Source organism: Crinia signifera, chromosome 11, assembly GCF_055691185.1.
Source record: "Crinia signifera chromosome 11, ASM5569118v1, whole genome shotgun sequence".
Taxonomy (NCBI): Eukaryota; Metazoa; Chordata; class Amphibia; order Anura; family Myobatrachidae; genus Crinia; species Crinia signifera.
Window position 1 is genome coordinate 37,210,996 of NC_139227.1, and position 21,059 is coordinate 37,232,054.

Here is a 21,059-nt window from a genome sequence, read left to right on the forward strand (position 1 = left end):
CTCCAGGCTGTGATGTTTTTCTTTCACTAGAAGGAAGCTCCGATTCAATGTCTAGGTTAGGATGCAGGAGGATGCTGCACACGCTCTGCTGTGACTGACGATCAGTTCCACGCTGCATACCTTACATAATACATAGTTGTGAAACTCATTTAGGGCTTAATATGAATGAAGGGCAGGATGCAGGGAATATAGATGACCAATGGTGGGGCTGCCGGCAGTCGGAATGCAGACACCGGCATTCTAAAGGAGGGAATCCCAACAGGGGTCTCGCTAGTATACTTACCTTCATCCTGCCCCACCCACCTCTAACACTAACCTACCTACCACGCAGCCTAAACCTAACTCCCCTCTAAGTGCCTAACCTTCCCTTCCCACAGAATAATCCTAACCTTCCCTTCCTGCACCCTAACCTTCCCTAAAGTCCCCCCGTTAGCGTCTAAACCAGGCATGTCCAAACTATGCCCCCCCCCCCCAGCTTTTGTAAAACTACAAGTCCCACCATGCCTTGCCACAGTTTTCCTATTAGGGAATGCTAAAACTATGGCAAGGCATGCTGGGATGTGTAGTTTTGCAACAGCTGGAGGGCCACAGTTTGGACATGCCTGGTCTAAACTAACCCCCTCCCCGGCCTTTCCTGCCCTGCATTCATATGGATCTCCACATCCCGTTTTTAGCATAGGCAGCAAGATGGCCAGGTTTGCTCCAGAACAGATTTTACCCATTAGATGGGGCAGTATGAACAGATTGGATTGCTGATGCTGTGCTAGAGGCGCATAACAATGGGGGCAATCCCAAATCAAATCTGCAAATGTCAAGGGTGGTTCTTTAATAAGTAAGGGCCACACATGAAGAATGTGTAATCACTAATACCCAAATGCGTTATAATTTGCTATGAATCATAAACAGATCTACAGTCCTGTAGAAAATGGAGAAAACCAGCGCCTGATAGCGTAATTGGTTAATAAATGCTAACATAATGCAGTTTCTTTAGAACAGTATACGTACCAGACATATGCATGGATCAGGCGTGTATATATATATATATATATATATATATATATATATATATATATATATATAGGGACACCCATAGTTGAAGCCATTCCTCCTTAGACTCCTCAGACTATACACACTGGACGACCTTGAGCTTAAAGCAGCGCAGTTTATTTGTTTGAGTGGCTTTTAGCTGAAAGCTGTTGTCCCCCAATAGTAGAACATTTATTCCATGAAAACACAAATATAAAAAAGAAGCAATAAAAAAAAAAAAAATATATATATATATATATAGTTATTATACATTAAACATTGGCACTCACCTTTCCTAGTTTCAGGGGTGCCCTATGGCTTGTGACCACATTGTTTAAACAGACATTGTAGGGGATCTGCACTCACTAAATGAACTAATATTAATAAATAGTGGAGATTTAGTTCATGTATTGATCAATACATTGAAGCCTGCAGCCCCCAGCACGGGACCCCACTTTTCTGCAGGTCCTAACACTATTGCTCAAAATTATTACAATACAAATAGCTATCACATTAATGTTTAATTCCAGGCATGCTATCTGGGCTAAAGCTCACTGCAGAGTAAAAGGTGAGGCAATTACCAACACACCTGTTGCAAAGCATCTAGGTAAATAGTTACCATAAGCTATGAAAATAAGTTAAAACAGGGTGTACTAGAGAATGTGACCACAAATAAAGTATATAGTCAATCTATACCCAGTATGTGCAATATATAAAGCATCAAAGGCGCATGTGTTGCTCCGGTTGGACCATTGGAGAGGCTGAAAATAGTATTCCGTTTCCCATTTTTATCAAAGGATTTATTCTGGGGCGGAAGGTTGGACTCTGATGTGAGGTCAAGTCTTTAGCACCTCTGTAGGGTTTTCCATCACACCTAGACACACTGCTAGTATACAGAGGCGCCTCTACAGTGGAAAGGAACAGTGCACTGTGTGAGGCATTTAAGTCTTTTGTGAATTAGTAGTGGCCACACTGCTACATGCACAAAATCTGTCTTCCTGAAGATAATGAATACATAATCCAGCAAGTGCTTTGGTCTGTACAGTCCATTTCCATACAGGCTGAATGCTTTGTGCCAGACTACTTCTCTGTTCAAAAAAGCACCTGTTTTCTGATTAGCATTTTACATTTAAAGCCCAGGATGTACCTCTTCTTATATTATTCATTAGATACAATTTTGCCACTTATTTTGAATACTGAAGACTGATTATTAGTAATGCTTTGATACAGGATCATTTATTAAATACAATTACTGTAATAAGCAGGGTTGCCTACCTGTCCCTCTCCATGAGGAAGAAAATGCTCTGTTCTTGGACATCCCTGGTAATGTAGGATTGCCATCACCTGTGGAGAGCTAGGTAATTGGTGTTTCACCACAGGTGATGGCAATCATACATTACCAGGGAAGTCCAGGAGCAGAGCATTTTCTCCCTGAAGGAGAGGGTCAGGTAGGCAAGTATGCCAGTAATATTCCGCTTACAATGCAATCATTGATAAATGGGCCCCTAGATGAGTTGAGTAATCGTGATGATGATGATGACATTAGATGAAGGACATGCTAAACTACTGTTACTTTTTAAAATCATATTGATTGTTTAATGCTTTGAGTTTTCCAGAGAATCCAGCAGGAGCACCATTAATTGTATGTTCTGCAAATGTGAACTGACGATTCTATCCCCAAAGTAGCCAAACTATCACTATACTATAGCATGAAGCTATTGCAATAACTTAAATGACTCAATGTGGTAAGAAGTGCGTTGGATATGTATACAGAATGATTATTTACAGTGCGCATGTTTATTCTTTCTGAGGTGGCTGCACACAGTGACAGAGGGAAGAGTTTATGGAATGTGTGTCCTGTTTAGGCTAAAGCATCCTCTTTAGTGGAGAGAGAACAACTAAATCTAATCTGCGTAAACTCTGGTCCTCATATAAATATATGAAACGGAATCCCTACAGCGCCAGAGGGCTCTCTAAATGAGTGCACGCTGTGTGCACAAGCCTTGCGTGCAGCCATATATACACCTGACAAATGAACTAGAGTAGAATAAAATGACAATTTAACTCTTTGGCCTATTAATGGTACCCATTTACAATACTGTGCGGGTTCCTGCATTCAGGGGCTGATTCAGCCTGTTCGCTCGGCAGTATGTATTCACAAAAAGGTAATCGCCGCCCGCGCAAATGCCCCCCCCCCCACAAATCCCCGCATTTGCATGCTTACACATTCCCTCGCATGCAGCCACACGAGTGAAAAATCAATCGTTGGTCGCCAACATCAAGTGATTTTTTTTTCCCGTTCGCAAATGAAAGTCAGTGTGAATTGACTTTAATTTCAGAAGGAGATGGCCAAATTTGGGGCGGGTGCTAACGTCATGTGATGTCAGTCACCCTCCCCGAGAAGGCATCGACACTCCTGCTTAGCATATGCGATCCATAGCAATGCAAATGCAGGACAAGTTGCATACCATCCCCTACCTGCATACCACAGCCTGCCTGCATACCATCCCCTACCTGCATACCACAGCCTGCCTGCATACCATCCCCTACCTGCATACAACAGCCTGCCTACATACCATCCCCTACCTGCATACCACAGCCTGCCTGCATACCATCCCCTACCTGCATACCACAGCCTGCCTGCACACCATCCCCTACCTGCATACCACAGCCTGCCTGCATACCATCCCCTACCTGCATACCACAGCCTGCCTGCATACCATCCCCTACCTGCATACCACAGCCTGCCTGCACACCATCCCCTACCTGCATACCACAGCCTGCCTGCATACCATCCCCTACCTGCATACCACAGCCTGGCTGCACACCATCCCCAGCATGCATACCATCCCCTGCCTGCATACCATCCCCTGCCTGCATACCATCCCCTACCTGCCTACCATCCCCTGCCTGCATACCATCCCCTACCAGCATACCATCCCCTACCTGCATACCACAGCCTGCCTGCATACCATCCCCTACCTGCATACCATCCTCTACCTGCATACCACAGCCTGCCTGCATACCATCCCCTACCTGCATACCACAGCCTGGCTGCATACCATCCCCTACCTGCATACCACAGCCTGCCTGCATACCATCCCCTACCTGCATACCACAGCCTGGCTGCACACCATCCCCAGCCTGCACACCATCCCCTGCCTGCATACCATCCCCTACCTGCATACCATCCCCTACCCGCATACCATCCCCTACCCGCATACCACAGCCTGCCTGCATACCACAGCCTGCCTGCATACCATCCCCTGCCTGCATACCATCCCCTGACTGCACATCATTCGCTGCTTTCATACCTGAGCCTGTCTGCATACCATCCACCTGCCTGCCTGCACACCAATAGACTGCATACCACCCCCTGACTACATATAACCCCCCCCCCCCGCCTGCATATCAGGGCCTGCCTGTATACCATGGCCTGCCTACATACCATCCCCTGCCTGCACAACATCCCCTGCCTGCATACCATCCACCTGCCTGCACACTAATAGACTGCATACCACCCCCTGACTACATACCACCACCCCCCCGCCTGCATATCACAGCCTGCCTACATACCATCCCCTGCCTACATACCATCCCCTGCCTGCTCAACATCCCCTGCCTGCATATCACCTCCTGCCTGCATACCACTCCCTGCCTGCACACCACCCCTGCCTGCATACCGCCCCTGCCTGCATACCACGCCCTACCTAAACATCATCCCCTGCCTGCATACCATATCCTGCCTGCAGATTGTCTCCTGCCTGCACACAATCTTGTGCCTGCATACCCCGACCTGCCTGCATACCCCGACCTGCCTGCATACCATCCCGTCTGCATTTTTGAGCGCTGAAACTAGAATGTGATTGCAGTTCTAGAGGAACCGATGCTCCTCTGCAGCCTTCCCCTTCTCTGTGTTCCATTCCCATACCTCCCAACTTTTTCAATTGAAGAATAGGGATGCCTGAACGCCCGAAAAGGGGGCGTGATGTATGCAAATTAGTCCGCGCCCCCGTTTCCGGCCACTGCGACGCTGAATAGACGCTGTGCACAGTGTCTATTGTGTCAGATTGGGGGGGACTCCCAACTGCCCCCCCCCCCCCCCCCGCAGTGGGACACTGCTGGCCGCGGGTACGTCCTCAAAAAACGGGACATTCCCGCATTTAGCGGGAGAGTTGGGAGGTATGCATTCCTCACCACCATGCTGCTGGAGACTACAACTCCGGCCATGCTGTGCAGTAAAGGGCGACCTCTAATTGGCCGGATCTCAGCTTGCCTATGGATGTGCATGTGAGAGACGAAGCTCAGCAGCAGCTATGAAGAGGGCTGAGCATTATCAAGTGATGCAGAATACTGAGCACTGCAGCCTCCCCCTGCTCTTTGCCTCCTCTTCTGCTACACCTTAGCACTACTGATTAATATAAATATACTCTAGCACTACTAAATCATAGAGTGACAGATTGGGTAGCCTATCAAGTAGCTGTGATGAGCGAGAAGGTGTATCCCCAGCTCCCCCCTTGATCCCCCAGCTGTATCCCCACTTTCCACCATACTCTCCCCAGCAGCATCCCCCACCATTTCCTGGTTCCGTCTATCCACAGCTATCCGCCCATGAGAAGGACTAGATCCGGTACCTATCATGGGCGGCATGCTGCCTGTGACCATGTCTGAGTGGCCAGAAGCAAGTGACAGGCGACGCCGCTCCCCGCTCAGCCATAAGTGCATGGAGAGGAAGCAGAGCACAGTGGTGTACAATACATTATAGTGCTTCATACCCCACCTACACCACCCACAGTATCCCCGCACCCACCACCCCACCCCCACGAACCCCTAACCACCTCCCCCCACCCATAGCCCCTTTGCACCCAACACTACCCCATGCAATAAATGCATTCACAGGTTAAGGTTCCATATGAAAAACTTGCAAATTGAATGCAGGCTGGTCATCCTACGTGTTTCGAGCTAGTGGCTCGTCCTTAGGGATGTCACAGAGTGAATCAAACAACAAAATATTCCCACTGGAAAGTCCCACCCAACATTAGACACATCCCACATTGTTTACCCTCACCTGCGGTCCCCAATGGCAGTGCAATACCTTGTCAGCCCACTCGCATCATGAGGTGCTGGAGACGCCAGCTGAGATGCCTCCCGGCATCTCCCGCGGTCCATGTCCTCCACTGACATGGACCGCCGCAGGGACTCCGCCACAGACTTCCCATCTGCCGCAGGGACCCTGCCACACACTGCCCATTCGCCAAATGGACCCCGGAGACCCCGCTGGCAAGTCCAGGGAATGGGTGAAAACGGGTTCAACGTGAAAGGTATAAAAATGGTAATTAACCAGTAATATACCGTTTACAACATGCGATGTATAAGCATAAGCTGTGGAATGAGATCAGAAGCCAGTTCTGTAATATTTGAATATAAACTTTATTCTATAGGGTCCAGTACTCGGTCCAGTCAAGCCATTGGAGGTCGAGGAAGAGTAACGCACTCCAGTGATTTCGTATTCTCAGCTGTATTGAACGGCTTGATCAATTTGAGGGATACTTGGAATTTGAGTGGAACCCCAATACTGCTCAATCAAGGTTTTAGATGTGATCAAAATATGGCCCATAACATATCGTTCATCACTAGGCAGTTACATGGTGAACAATTGCCAATTTTGAAGTTAGGGGAAATAGGTATTTTTAAAACTGTTGAGATTAGTTCACACACCGCAGTCCAGACATTGGAAATATATGGGTATTCCCAGAATATGTGGAATACAGAGCCCACATATCCACAGCCCCGCCAACAAAGATTAGAATTAGCTAGGTTGAATTTATGCAGCAATACCGGAGTCATATATATATTGTTCGGTATGGGAAATACATTTAGACACTTTAAAACAAATTGGAAATATTTGGTGCTGTGTTTTTGCTAAGCTACTGTATTTACTGTAGGTTAGGTGATTTCCTGATGTATAGATCTCCCGTAGAGAGCCCATACACACGTAGAGATGTGTACTAAGCAATTTTATTTAAGCCAAAAAAAAAAACAGGCAGGGTAGTGGTTCTGGATGACGTAGATTGCTATCGCTCATTCTGTGCACACAGAGCGATTTACAGTCACATGCTAAGCAATAGGACTACATTTTGCACTGACTTAACTAGCGGGCAATAACGACGTACGGAACTGTGCATCGCCATCACTCGGGGGCATACACACCGAGAGATCTGTGCTTACTTTAGTCAGATCGTTCCGTGTATATGCCCCTTTACACAACATGACTATACAAAATCACAAGATCTCAGTTAACCGAAAACGTATATTCTCAAGAATATTGGTTCCACGCCGGAAATATCCACTCCCACTCGCTGTGTGGGAGCGACAAATCCTCCTACAAATGAACTTTCTGATTTTGAATTCAAACTGGATCCGACACAACTCTCAATCTGGAGCATATTTACACCAAGCTCGGCGCGCTCAGTTGTCACAGCTGGGAGATGTTTGGAAATCTGTAATAAATTCAGCTTCAAAAGGCAAAAAAAATGCCTATTAATGCACGTGATGAAACAAAAAGGAAAAAAAAACTGAGGGAAAAATGAGCGTAAGAGCGGTAGCCGATACTGACAGATGACAGCAGAAGTGGCACTACAGCACAGGAGAGAGTACCTATCATTCAGCAGCTGAGCTGAGAATGAGCCTCTTTAGCTGTGTGTATTCCGAGCACTTGGAATACTGTGTGTTACTGGCTGATGCAGCTGGAGAGGGCGGGATCTTCGCTGCCAGCGACTCTGCTCTGTAATGAAGCTTTCTCAGTCTGTTCATACATTACTACGGAACTAGCACACTACTGCTGTCTTTCACCCCCAGTGATTACTGCAGCCGGAGAAATAAGTCAATCCCAATAACCGGCATGCTGCTGCTAAGGTAAGGTATCTAAGCCTGTCTATATAACCTCATTTAAATAACATTTCTGCAAGTGCTATATACAGTCTGCAGGGCGTCTTGTATTGCTGGTGTTATAGTTTTTGCAAGTAATTGGCAGATGGCACCCACTGGGCATGGTTTGCTATTTTATATAGATTGTGAGTTCTGCTGCTTAGTGGCATGCATTTCACCATTTCCTTTCCCCGCAGCAGGAGCTGTGGTTAGGTCTGGTAGATGTTGTGGTCTGTTGGCACGGAGTGCATTGGGTGGTGTGTTCTAATAGGTTCCCATGAAGAAGCTTGACACTTAGCCAGCCTATAGCATTGTATGGTATAGGAATGTCTGTGCCGGTAACGCGTCTTTACATTCATTGAGTAGCTTAAAAAAAATGATTGCTTGGGTATTATAGAATACAAGATACACATTATGAGGACATTTATGTATGCGTTTAAGTGCAGGCTAGCAGACAGATGTGGCTCTAGAGAGTCTAGCAGGAAGATGTGGAGGACATGTCAATGGTTCTTGTCTTATGTCATGTCCCCGTGTCTGCTATGGCAGTGGTGGCCTGTATATAGATGTACCCTGTCTGTGCCTGGGGGAGTCCACCCCCACCGCTGAACTGAAGACTGGCACAGAACCTGTGTGTGCGTTGTCAGTTCTAGATGACAGATTCTAAAGCTGCCGCTAGCTCCCCCTGCCTCCTTTTTCGGAAGTTACTCTATGGATTTGTTTCAGCTGTACAGATGTGTGTGTGTGTGTAACCCTTCACTGCTGTGAGAAGCTTACTGTATCCGAAATGCATAAAGAAGGTCGTGTTAACCCCTTCCTGACAGGAAGGTGCCGTGCTAGGAGGCAGATCAATGCGAGTTTGTGCTATGGCAAGTTTACCGAAATGTGATACATATATTCACAGCACATGTGGATGGTGGGGACATCTTTAAAACCCCAGTCAATGAAGTCATGTGATACCTAGAGCGCTTTTAAACAATGAATGAACTAAATCGGATGAATGGATGAATTACCTGCAGACGTTTCGATCTATATGAATTGATATTAAGGTTCCGGACTTTATTTTGCACCTTCCTTTATTAACAAGAGGTAGTTTCTGGAAAGGCGGCTACTCTGAAATAGGACGGGGGTTTCTGAATCTGCGCCTGGAGAAGGGGAGTGGGATCAGCATCAGCTGTAGGGGAAAGCAGCTGTCTTCTCAAGGGGAGTTCCTGATATTACCGAGACGGTTTTGTACAGAACACTTAGAGGCATTCCTTTCTTCCTGCTGCATTCTGCGCTACTGACATTATTAACCCCTGCAGTCACAGGATATACACCCATTCACTGCCAGTGCAATGACAGAGCAGATGGGGTAACTATTACCCTGTCTGTCTCGGAGTACTGCAGTATCACTCTGAGGGGGACTGATGAATTCAGAGAGCTAACCTGTCACCCACACAGGAATCATCTGTGACTCTAGGGGAACGCTGGGCTGGGAACTCATTTTTTTTTTGGTGATTTCTTTCAAAGATAATGAGGGCAGTTAGCAGCTGTATTTAGACTATGTACAGTGGGGTAATTCTTCATGTACACTCCTGTATGAGCAGTGGTGTCAAAACTCATGGCCCACCATCTGTTGTGGAACTACACATCCCAGCATGCAATGCCACAGATTTGATATAATGGATTGCTAAAACTGTGGCAGGGCATGCTGGGACATGTAGTTCCACAACAGCTGTATGGCCATGAGTTTGACACCACTGAGCTACAGTATGCTATAGCTGCAGCATCCGCTCTGTAACATGGGCCCTCACCAGCCCACTCAGTATCACACTTTGCTCCAATGCATTGCTGTCTCCAGTTGGCTTAGTCTGCCGTGCCCCAGTCCCATGGTTTGGGGATTTCGCACAAGTACAGCCCCCTATGCAAACACCTTCGGGGGACTATCACCGTCGCTGAGGCATTCTCAGACAATCGGGCAGCCAGGGGGCTGGTGCATGGGGATGCCCACCTTTCCCAGCTGTGCCCACAAAAAATGGCGGGTGCGCCGAAAAAAATGCCGGGCGTACCAATGCGAACGCAGGCGTAGTTGTCAAGCCTGCACGGGGCCGGTGGCTGACGTCACATGCTGATGCCCCATTCTCAGACAAATAAATGTCATGGACACTTAATTGCGAACAGGGGAAAAATTATACGATAGTCGGCGACCATCAAATTATTTATTTCACCCTGTACGCTCACATGCGAATGAATGTGTCAGCGTACACATCCATGCGCATGCTTCAAGACTGGATTGGGGGGGGGGGGTGTTCGTAGGCCCGGCAGGCGGAGTCAGCCTGCAGCAAAAGACCACTGCTTGGCGAATGAACCAGAATCAGGCCCTTAATATGGACATTCCCAAGCTCCTACTCCTGCACTTATGGCAGTTGCCCACATTTACTCTTCCTCACCAAGTGAAAGTATCCTGATGAGGAACCAGCAGTGAGCTGAGCGCAGACTGACAGACAGGACACTGCTGCTGGTATTTACTGCTACTCGGCTGGATGTGTACACTGGGCGCTGTCACTGGAAGACCAAGTACTTAAGTGAATTCCCATTCACTGTTGAGCAAAGCAGAGCCTGTGGTTTCCCAGATGCTGTTGCTTAACCCTTAATGTTAATTAATTCTGATTGTTTTACTAGTATTCTTAGTGCTTAGAAGATGGCACTACAAGTCTCAGCATGGAAGCACCTCTGTGCGGAGTTTGTATATTCTCCCCGTGCTTGCGTGGGTTTCCTCCGGGTACTCCAAAAATATACTGGAAGGCTAATTGGCTCCCAACAAAAATTAACCCTAGAATGTCGGTGTGTGCATGTACATGTGGTAGGGAATATAGATTGTAAGCTCCACTGGACAGGGACTGATGCGGGTGACTATTCTTGGTAAAGCACTGAGGGGTTTACATATCAAGCACATACAAGTGGACAACTGAATTAGTACAGAAACTACTGTACCCATAGCAACCAATCAGCAGCTACCTATCATTGTCTAGAATGTACTTGCTAAATTCTTTCTCAAAGCTGATTGGTTGCCATGGGTTGCTTTTCCACTGGACCACTTCTCCACTCTTGTCTATGTGTGGGCGCTATATAAATAACTGGTATTTTAGATCTGCACCGTGGTCCTGTGCTCATCGGGACCCCTAGATCGCTACATGTAGGATCTGTCAGATCGGACTGCCTCTACCAGCACTCACGCAAAAGGACCTCCCAAGCGGCTCAAGGGGATCGGCTGCAACTTTTCCCCTTGGAGAAGTAACGGGGATGGGGACCTTAAGTTTCAGTTTTTCTGTCCTCCTTTGCCGTGGGGCGCCTGTCAGCTGAGCCAGCACTTAGTAATGGCACCGGTCACCCGTGACTTTATATAATTATCTGATATTTACAGAGGTGGCACTACAAATGGAGGAATTTATAATACAAACGGATTACATACAGTAACATAAAGCAGAAGGTAAATATTGCAAGGCCTTGGCTGTCAGCGTGCAGAGATGTCCTAACAAATTCAGGAAATCTTACTGATGAGTATCTGTTTGAATAAGTTTGTAAAAAATATCTTTGTGGACATGGGAATCAACCAATCTTTTCTGTGCAATAGTAGTGTTTATTCTAGCACCCGCCATCTTTGAAAACCCATGCCGTTCCTGTTCACTGCCTGGGGTGTCGCTGTCTGCTGTGGAGTTTCTAGCGCAGGTCTGATTTGCATATCAGTGCTGATATACAGACCACACTGTACTAGAAGCACTACAGCAGACAGCGACACCCCGGGCAGGGAAGAGGAACTGCATGGGTTTTCAAAGATAGCGGGTGCTAGAATGAACACTACAATATTGTTGCTTTAAATGTGTTTTTCTCGGAATTTGATTATATACATACATATAATCATTACATATAAGGATTAAACAACCTTTTTTGATTTGAAACGTAAGAAGATTTGTGAATCCATTCAGTGATGCTATTTTCCAAAACATCAAATCAGAACCGGTCTTGTTGACTTAATGAAGAGAAAAAAAATCTTTAAATGCCCTTATTATTACCAAATTAAGTCAGAGAAGCAGGAATCATCAATTGGAACGGTGGCCTTATGTGTCCCCTTATAATGCCAGAGACGAGATGGATGTGGCAGAAGATGCTGGGAAAAAAATCAATACCATTATTTAGTAGCTTTAATACAATGTTCATTTAAATCCATGGCTAATTGTCAGAAACCTGGAGTCGGCGAGGAGGACTAATTGCAGGTTCCAATGTAACCCTTTTTTTAGTGGCCAATAGCAGTGCAGATTTGACTGGCCTGGTGCAATTTTGGACTACAAAGGGCGAGACTGCATGCTAGGCAGTGAAGACATTCGTAGAGGACCCGTGGAAACTTATAACACAGGCCCTGTATTGTTCCCAGAGACGCCCACTGCCGACATCCCACCTGCTCACATACATAAGTGGAAACATTAGGAACATCGGATCTGATACACACGGTGCAATTTTGCTTGGGACTCAATCCCGATTGAATCGAATGGTACACAAAATGCATTCGATTTGACTATATATAGTACAGATCTTGCCTGACAAGACTATTTTTCTGTTCGATTTACATTACACGGGAGCTTTGGGATCGAATCTGCACCTAATGTAGAAAAACCATTCGATGCCCATTCCATTTTCTATTCGATTTTGCTTCTATAAGCCGAATAGAAAAATAGTGCATATCTCACCATGTGTACCCTCTGTAAGACGCTGGGGCCTCTCCGTTGGCAAAGCCCAGAAAACGGTCTCCATATGGCGTTGGCACATGCGCAGTGTGTGTGTAATGGGGGTGAAATGGGTCTGACAGTGCGTGCACCTCTGAATATGGCCCCGGGTCTGCGATCTGACAGCCGACATAGGAATGGGTGGGTTTCAGAACTTCCACCAGACTAATGTACATTTGTAGGTTTGGCTGGCTGTGCATCAGCTGTTGTGAATCCTTACCGGCTGCTCTGAGCGCAGGCTGGGAGCTTTGTGGGATGAGAGTAATGTTTTTCCATTTAGCATTTATTTTTCCTCTCGTTGTTCCCTCTCTACGAAATGAGGTGTTCTGGGGTTAGCTCATAAACTTAAGGACAAGCAGCGGCGCCTGGAGCCAGTCATCATTCGGGAGACTAGTGTGCAGGCCTCCCATACACACACACACTCTCTCTCTTTCTCTCCCCTCAGCCCTCGCTCTATGTACACATCTGAAAGGGCGACAGTAAGAGACAAGTATAACCTGGCATCTTGATGCCCAAGCAAACCTAAGTTCCTCTATTTTATTTTGTTCGCATTAACATTGAGCTATGTAAAACCATTACAAGCAGTGCATTTGGTGGGGGAGACAGCTCGGGAAGTGCCTGGAACTGAGGTACACACAGTTATCAGATTCACTGCCCTGTGATAGTAGGGATGCCCTATGTGCAGACACATCGGTGATCTTACAGCTGTTATCCTGCTGATGGACACTAGCAAATAGAGAAGAGGCATCTGTTTCAGCACTGTCCTTTAGCATGGCCAAAAATCCTGAGTATGTACAGTATTGTCAGAAAAGGTGGTCATGTCAATGGCATTTACTATGAGTCAGAGAGTAAATGAAGAGAGCATCACACATACTATGGCTGATTTCCAACAAGAGTGAACATACTCAGAGGACAGGTCACACAGTAATGAAACGTCCGCTACTGCATTGTATTCTGCTACTTACTAGATTACATTGACATATTCAATATTTATTCAGCCAGGTGGATCTTTGGGTTTTGTGTAAAACGTCTGTTAAATTAGCTTTAGGGACATGGAAACATGGGGGGCAGTGCATGGGGCAGTACGGACGGTGTAATGGTTAGCATTACTGCTTCACAGCACTGCGGTCATGGGTTCTATTCCCACCATGGCTCTAACTGTGTGGAGTTTGTATATTCTCCCTGTGCTTTTGTGGGTTCCCTCCGGGTACTCCGGTTTCCTCCCACAAACCAAAAATATACTGGTAGGCTAATTGGCTCCCAAAAAATGTAACCCTAGAATGTCTGTGTGTGCGTGTACATGTGGTAGGGAATATAGATTGTAAGCTCCACTGGGGCAGGGACTGATGTGAGTGTTCAAATATTCTCTGTACAGCGCTGCGGAATATGTGTGCGCTATGTAAATAACTGGTAATAAATAAATCTATAGTAATGGCAATAGGTCCGTGTGTCTAAACTCTACACGAATGCTGCCCTTTAGCACCTCCTGATATTACATTACACTGTTCCCAAACACACAACGTTCTTAGTCCATGCTTCAGTTCTGCCCTAAAGCACCTCCTGATATACTGCATCCGACCTGTATGTTACCCTCCGCCATGCTGCTTGCTGTACTCCACTAACTACTGTACTGTACTTTACAGTCACAGGCACAGCAGCTATCAGCTAGTAATCCCCTGCAGAGCCTGCAATCAAAGTGCACACAGTATATATTTATCTTTTAGCCAATGGCGTGCAGCATATAGGTGATGTGGAATGATATGGAATGGGGATGGAGGGCTTGTTGCTTAGAGGACTCAGTAAATATACAGCTTCCTTTCCACATCTGTGTCTGGTCTATGCCTCCCAGACCATGTCTGCAGTGTCTAGAATGCAGGAACCTCACACACTGTACTATTCCCATGTAATTGGGTTATTTCAAGGAAACTGGAGCACAGGCATTTAACTACAGTACAGCTCACCTGATGGCAAGGAGTTTTATATAGAATGAAAAGGTGCCCACTAATATATGGGGCAGGGAACAATTCTACAGGAGATCCCGCTGCTATAAAGTGTGGCAGGTGCTGCAAAGATTCGGCAGGGTGAACAAGTCAGCAGCAATTCCCCCCACCCCCCTTATAATGTAGAATGCGTTAAGGGCACAAACTTGTAGTTTACAACACTGGCTCTCCACATTAGTTATTACACATAACAGGAATATGACTCTTATAAAGAGTCCCCACCAAGAGTACAGGCAAACTAACGGACCAGACCTTGGAACGCCGGGGGAGTCCTGTCCGGGGGGGCCCTGTGATAGCTTTCACCAGCCACATGGGGAAGGGGAGATTACAGCCTCCCCATGTGGTCTGCAAACACCTCCCCAAACCCGCCCCCCCTTCCCCCAACGGACACTACAAGCTGCAGAATTATAGATATTGATGAATGGAGCCTGTCCGGTCTGGCGTTCCGGGGTCCGGTCTGGTCCGGTTTTTACCCATACCCAACTTTAAGTTCACGATGGAGGGGGATGGGGGTGGTGGGCATATTTCTCAGATGAGGGTGTTAATAAGTCTATAGTGATATTACATTCAATTAATAATGCTACATTTTTAAAACCTATATTTCAGGAACCTTTAAACACTTGCAGATAAAATGATGTTATACAATATACGGCCACTACAAATCAACATGACACAGAAGGAATTCTGTAGCTGAAATGGACTACAGACGGAACTGTGACATTTGTTAGTACAGTGTTAGATAGATCAGTCCTGAGGGAATGTACAATATCTGAAGTTAGAGTCCTTTCCAGCACTCACAAAGTTATGGCCATTATTAGCACTGATGTGAGAATTTGCCCATATACTCCTCTATTATCAAGTAATACAACCAATATATTGTATGAGAGTTTTTCAGGGCCCCTGGTGATCAGATCCATCTACATCATTACATCAAGATAATCACTTTAGGTCAGTGGATAATGGGAATCACATCCATCAATCACAAGTTTAATCAAAATGTAGAGATGTCTATAACACTTAAAGGTGCTTTAAATCTTCCCATACACTATTGGTGTATTGGGGCAATCCCCTGACGGCCGCACTGGGAGATTGGGGATATTAAAACGTGTAAATATCTCGATCCGGAAGGGATCGCAGGATCAGGATGTTTTAACATGCTTAATATCTCCGATCCCCCCCGATGGATTGCTGATCCTCGCTGGACGCAGAACGGCAGTGCTGCCCAAACGCTCCAGCTGGTGTATGGGCATTATCCTTATTAAAGCAAATACTGAGCAACAACTAGAACACAAAGACTTCAAATGACAGGTAGATGCCAACTCCATAGCCCGAATACCCCAATGTCTGCAAATCATTAATAACTAGTTCTACAGTTCCTTCCATCCCTAAAATATTACAGAAGCATTTCAAGAGAATCACTTGAATCATAGCCAGAGTCGCACTGGATTGGATGACACAGGAGCGCGGCCAGTGAAATCCTAGCAATTCAGCTCTTTGACCCTTTCAATTTTCCATAAGGGATAGCCCAGTCGACTGCGGTCCCGTCCTATGTGACTGCACCAGTGGTTAATGAATAAACCCCACTGGCTTGGTAATAGATGCTGGTTTCATTTCTACCCGCTCCCACAGTAATCTTACTATGCAGAGTAAAACGTCATTTCTGTTGTACTCTGAAATGTCTCCTCCATAGGTTAAGAAGAACACCTTCACTCAGCACAACTTCTGTCTGCCCGCTGTCTGGTAATTTGACCATTATGCTTTGCACAACTATACAAACTGATTTGCAAAGTATGAGCATTTGTCCAGATCACTGCACAACAAGTAACAGCTGTATTTGCACTACAGAGCTTACATTTCCCCCTTTGTAAGTGACCTGCATTGAGACAAACCTATTATTTCACTAGGGTCAGTCCTAGTTCCCCTGCTCTTCGGGATTTATACCACTTCTATTTGAAAAACGAATGAGCTCATTGGAATACAAGTCATCTCTAAGCAGACATGACAGATGTTATCTCACCCCCTCAGACTTAATCATTAAAAAATAAAAAAATCAGTTAATCAATGTTGCATTGTTACGATATCTAACGATACGACAATAAACAGGAACCCTCGAGTTCAGTGTACACACTAGGCGATACAGATATTGCTCAGAAGGGCCGTTCTGAGCGATAACTTTTACTCTATCGCCTAGTGTGTATTGAGCGTCAGCCTCAGCATAGGGACTTCTATCAAAAATTGCTTTGAAAGGATCCCATCCCTGTGATGTGCTGCTGGGGCTACTGCACGTGCGTGGTCCTGCTGACCACACATGTGTGGCGGCCATTGTTAGCAAGGGTCACTCTGCCGACTTATTGCTCCATGGGCTGCTCATAGGCTTCAGCAGGCTAACGTCATCTTCAGATGACACTAAGGGCCTTATTTTGGTTCATTCTTTCTGACAAAATCCTTCTTAGATGGGCAAAACCATGTGCACTGCAGGTGGGGCAGGTGTTACTTGTGCAGAGAGAATTAGATTTGGGTGGGGTTTTACTTCAAAGTGAGATCTATATTGCAGTGTTAAAATAAAGCAGTCAGTATTTTCCCTGCACAGAAACAAAATTACTCACCCAAATCTAATTCTCTCTGCATATGTTACATCTGCCCCCCCTGCAGTGCACATGGTTTTGTCCATCTAAGAAGGATTTTGTCAGAAAGAATGAACCAAAATAAGGCCCTAACTACGGTGACCAACCTTTATAATGAATCACGTTCTAGGGGTTAGTAAATCACGCAACATCGCATCCTCCATAGAAACCCATGGGGGTTGTGGCTGCCATGCGTGAATGGAGGGATTGCAGCAGGTATCGCAGGGCTCTGCTGCAATCCCTGTCATACATTTCGTGTATACTAAATATTTGCTGTCCCCCCCCCAGCCTATTTTTATTACTGTTCCGAATTGTAAAGTGCAGCAAAATACACTGGTGCTATAGGTATAAATGCTAATTACACTAATAGGACACCATTATTTGGGTGTGAACCTGGCTTATTCCACTACGTAGATTTGACAGGTGAAACTGTGAGTAATGATAGTAATGAAGAGACGGAGTAGATACAGTAGGTTGCAGTGAATGTTCCACAAGGGGTCTGCTCACTAAGGTCCTTCACACGGCCAGTGCTAGCAGTCACAATTCAGTGAGTGAAATACGTGGAATTACGTGTTTGAAAGTTACAAATGAAATGGAGAGATATATACAAATATGTTTGTGTGCAGTATAGAGATTAACCAGAAGCAGGTTTGCCCTAGCAATTAACCCCCTGATTGCTGAAAAAGCATTCAGCAAGCTACAGTTCAATGAATTGCTGGATGGGGCTGTTAAGAAAAATACTATACACCCTCTATAATAACTACAGAAAATTATGTAAGCCTCTAATTAAATGGAAATAAAGTTTAAATTATCCCCCCAGAGGCACCCAGCAGCTCAATGCTTCAATGCCAAAACCAAGAAACAGTAGCGCCGTGTTCCATCGTAAGAGAATGCACTGACATTTAACCCTTGCTATAAGTATTGTGCTTGCCTTACTAATCTATAGATTACATACAGTAAGACAGTCATATGTACATAAGCAAATCTACAAAGCTTCTAATGAATTTAGACAATGCTTAAGATCTAGAGCAGGTCACAGTCATGCGGCCATCCGGTTGCTGTGGCACTACACATCATAGCATGCCCTGCCAGTTTTAGTATGGTCTGAGTCAGAACTTAGAGAACAATGAGTAAGTAGCTGCCTTCAAGACAAATACTGTAGATATAGAAAAATGATCACGTTGAGAAAAACTGTATTTGCATTATTCATTTTTCAAAGTTCTGGAACTTGATTGTTCATCCACCCTAGGATTATTACCAAAAGATTTACATTGCTGGATGATTCCATGAGACTCAGGGGCAGATTTATTAAGCTTGAAGAAGAGATAAAATGGAGATAAAGCGGAGAAAAGGTAAAAGGAGATAAAGCACCAGCCAATCAGCTGTGTTTGAAAAAGACAGTTGGGAGTTGATTGGCCGGTGCTTTATCTCCTTTTACCTTTTCTCCGCTTTATCTCCAGTTTATCTCTTCTCCAAGCTTAATAAATCTGCCCCTGAATGTGTGTTTGCACTTCCTCCCATTATGGTTCTTAGAAACACTCAATGGGGGTGTTGTATAATACTGTGCATGTACAATGTCTAGGAAGACCGTCAATAGGACAAAAACCTATGGCCAACATGCATCAGTTTGACAGGTACAAAAGGTTGGCAGATATAATATGATGACAGTGATTACGGTCAACAGGTTCAAAAGAGTGACGGTGAGAGGGTCAATATGACAATAGTCGACACAAGTTTTTGTGCCGAGCTATTGACCTTGACATTGACCCTGCATATTCTGTCATTCTGCTACGGACTGGACAGGACATTGGACATTATTCTGGTTGACTCGCAAGTAGGGTGGCCAATCCCGGGATCGGGATCGGCGGGATCCCGGGATTTGGCCTAAAAAAGTCCGGGATTTCAATCCCGGGATTGGATTATCCAATCCCGGGATTTTCGGGATTAGACTGCGCATGCGCAGTCTAATGCCGGGCAGCGTCTGAGCACTAGCTCAGACGCTGCCCGGCTCCCGAATCCTGACCCCTGCGTGCGGCGATGCATAGCGTGACAGTAGAGGTCACGCTGCGCAGCCTTCTGCTGTGCACGCCCCCTTCCAGTCTCCTCCGCACGTCACCCGCCTGCCTCTGCCCGCCCGCATCCTTTCCGGCCTGCGGCCTGGCTGCTAAGAAGGAGGTGCACGAGCCTGGAGGCACCTCCGAACCCACTCCTGGCCGCCTGCTAATGTAAGTAAATGTGCGGGTCGGCCGGTGTGGGGGTGGGTATGTGTGGAGCAGAACTGTATTAGGGATGCCAATCCCGGGATCCCGAGAATCCCGGGATTGAGCATTTTTCAATCCCGGATCCCGGGATTGAAAAAATGCCCCGGGATTGGCATCCCTACTCGAAAGACTGTGTATCCGCAGAATGCTGGGCCACCTGCCCCCCCCCCCCCCCCTTTGCCCGCCGTGCTCGCTCACATGGCCTTTGAATGGATGTCTCCGACCATCGAAAGATGCGGTGAGTGCGTGCATATCTAGTGACTCTCAGGTCACTCAGATATGCGTGCACATTCGGGAGGGCGGGTGATGTCAGCGCCCATGTCACCAGACGATTTCCATTGGAAAGCCCAGAGTTTTCATGGGAATGCCCATGAAATGCTGGGTGTTCCCATGGGCAAGTCCCCCGGCCCACTGCCCCACGCCCGCAATCTTGGGTGCGTGCACCTGGCGAGCAGTCTGTTCACAAACATCAAGATCGCCTATGAGCAAATAGACCAGAATGACCCCCATTGTCCGTAGACAACACCACCTCCCATTATTGACAATTTACTTATATATATATATTTACATATATATATATATATATATATGTAACCTGGCTGAAGCCTCGCCCACATTTATTAATATAATTGCCTTATCCTTCAAAGGAACATGTGTACTGTATACAATGGGCAATCTCTTCCTCAGTCTCTCACATTTAATTGAAAGCAGCTCGTGTGTCCATGATGGTCAGGGATAAAAGTGAAGGCATTACAGTAGAGTAAGTGGGAGAGGTTGTGCAATTAGCCCAATGTCTAGCCAAAGGAAAAGAGTACACCTTTCTGTCATAGTACATTATTACAGACATACAGGGGCTGATTTGGGGAGGGATGTAGCTGTGTGCAGCTTTTGCCGCCATCACATCTGCACATTTATACTAACAAGGGCTGGGACGCCCACTTTTGCAGGTCTTAGATGCAACAATCCTGCTTGGTGCGTCATTAGACCTAGTGTTCACACTAGGCTGTTTTAGCAGGGTTCCGCGTACTGCCACATTGAGTGGAGAGCTTGGGGAAGGCCAGCACCTCCTGTGATGTCAGCGGCCGGGCATGTCCTCAATAATGCCAGCTGGGGCAATCCCGCCCACAAGAGTGGCGCCGGTGGGGCCGCGCCCTATCCCATGGTTGACCATGCCCCTTTCATGAGAACACGTGCATGCTGCCCCCGCACCTCTGCCCTGCTTGCATCCTAAAGAGATCACTAAGACCCACCATAGAAACTTGAACCTGCTACATGCTATGTACAAAGTCTCCATCTAACAGGCGTCTGAGGTCGCAAACAGTTCTGCGCCCCTCCCATAATCCTGTACTTTTCTGAGCATCTAAATAGCCAGACGCCGCCCTGGAGTACACATTACCGTGGGACACCGTGGTACTCATACACAATGCGACAATTGAGAACAATCTATTTATAAAACTTTAG

At 46.3% G+C, this 21,059-nt stretch overlaps 1 protein-coding gene across 2 annotated transcripts in view; it reads left to right on the forward strand.

The window, feature by feature from the left end:
• Positions 1 to 21,059, forward strand: part of ZNF469 (zinc finger protein 469) — a 346,850-nt gene that overhangs the window by 252,001 nt on the left and 73,790 nt on the right. Inside the window, exon 1 of one of the 2 annotated variants that reach the window (XM_083165031.1) lies at positions 7,810 to 7,941. The exons of the other annotated variant lie outside the window; for it this stretch is intronic. The gene's annotated coding sequence lies outside the window, so the exon portion shown is untranslated. Of the gene's footprint in view, positions 1 to 7,809; positions 7,942 to 21,059 lie in introns of those variants that run through there. 2 annotated transcript variants of the gene reach the window in all.